We start from the raw sequence: 1,497 nt of genomic DNA, 5'->3' as shown, positions 1-1,497 counted from the left end.
TTGTAATGTCTTCCGTTCTGTCTGCCCTGGTTGTATATACATATATATTATGTGTGAATTGTAGTTCAATGTATTATTAGTCCAATTATTAAAACCATTATATTCTTGATTGCTTTCTGTCTAAAATGCTCATTTTTACAAAGTCAATGCAATGTTCGACCCTTTAGCTACAAAAGCTTTATTATTTACTACGTTGAGTAGGCTAGTTTAATTTTATAAACACAGGAAATTTAATGTTCACGGCCAGAAAATTAATATTTATTGGAGTTTATAAGAAGTGATAACTTTTATTGGGAAGTTGATGAGTTAATCTTACGGCCGTTTGCTGGACAAAGAGATTGTTCGATAACTAAATTAATTCCATTTAAGGTTATCTCATATAATCGATCTGTAATAAGACTATTGATATATTAATGACGAACCATAACCGATTATGGTGATCATTCATATATACAATCGATCTATTTTCAGCTTCGAGAATTTAACTGTAATGTGCAATATATTAATCATTCATGATTAATTATTAAATTCCCTATATATAATTTGAGCTAATTTAATGTAAGACTCATTGTCGCTACACTTCTATTAAAAGATTTTCTAAATTTAGCTTCAACGAATGAACTACAAAGCATGAAACGGATAGCTATGCTGCAAAAAAGTATGACATTATGGATTGTTGTTTGTATTCCACATATCTTAACAGTCGGCTTCAAAGAGATTGTGGAAGTCCTTTCTGCTTTTGGCTCCGATGTGTGCGCTAAAATGTCACGTAAACTTTAGCGCCTACAAAATTTAACTACGCAAAACCATTTTAGAGGAGAAGCGCAGCAGAATGGAATGCCAATTGAGTTTCTATAAACTGTTAAGAGTATATTTTCAGGGATCATTTCTATAGTTCCTTGCTTGGAAATGTGTTCCGAATTGCTTGTCTCCCAACCTGTGAAGAAGAGTCATGATGCTCGTTTTTGAGCATGAATTGGGCGCAGAGCAGTGGCTTTGGTTGTGAGCTCTGTCGTTGATGAGTGTTCTATATTGCTTTTTGCAATATTGAAGAAAGGAGTATGTTCTGAGTGGTGTTTGGTATTTAAGTCTCATATTGGAATTGTTTTGTTTTTGCATCTGTAGGTCCTATGCAGCGAACTTTGTTGAAATGCAGAACTGTATGTTGTCTAAGACAGCAGTTGCAAAAAGTGGGTTTTAGAGTGTAGGGTATGGACCAATCAGACACATACTAATTATTCACTATGTACAAAGGTTTATGAAACTCCTCACACAGCCCAAATGAACAAACACAAGGGCAGAAACAGTGTCATGATAAGGGCATGATAAGGAGATTTTACGACCTCCGAGGAATGTGGCCACTTACTCGAGAGAGACTATGAAACAGAAACCCTCTTTAAAACAGACTTTGCTTCATTAATCATAGACTAACTGATCTATAAATGAACATGCATAAAACTGTGAAAGAAACAGTGTAAATGGTTTACTGTCTCGTGT

The 1,497-nt window shown here is 34.5% G+C and overlaps 1 non-coding gene across 1 annotated transcript; it reads left to right on the top strand.

The window, feature by feature from the left end:
- Window positions 1–864: 864 nt before the first annotated feature.
- Window positions 865–1,075, top strand: LOC143729985 (small nucleolar RNA U3). Its single transcript, XR_013200229.1, has one exon. It is a non-coding gene; the product is annotated as a small nucleolar RNA U3 (small nucleolar RNA).
- Window positions 1,076–1,497: the final 422 nt, after the last annotated feature.

This window comes from Siphateles boraxobius, unplaced genomic scaffold (genome assembly GCF_051911475.1).
Source record: "Siphateles boraxobius isolate OS27281-9 unplaced genomic scaffold, OSU_SipBor_1 8, whole genome shotgun sequence".
Lineage (NCBI taxonomy): Eukaryota > Metazoa > Chordata > Actinopteri > Cypriniformes > Leuciscidae > Siphateles > Siphateles boraxobius.
The sequence above is the reverse complement of the archived record's forward strand: the minus strand, read 5'-3'. Positions and strand labels throughout refer to the sequence as shown.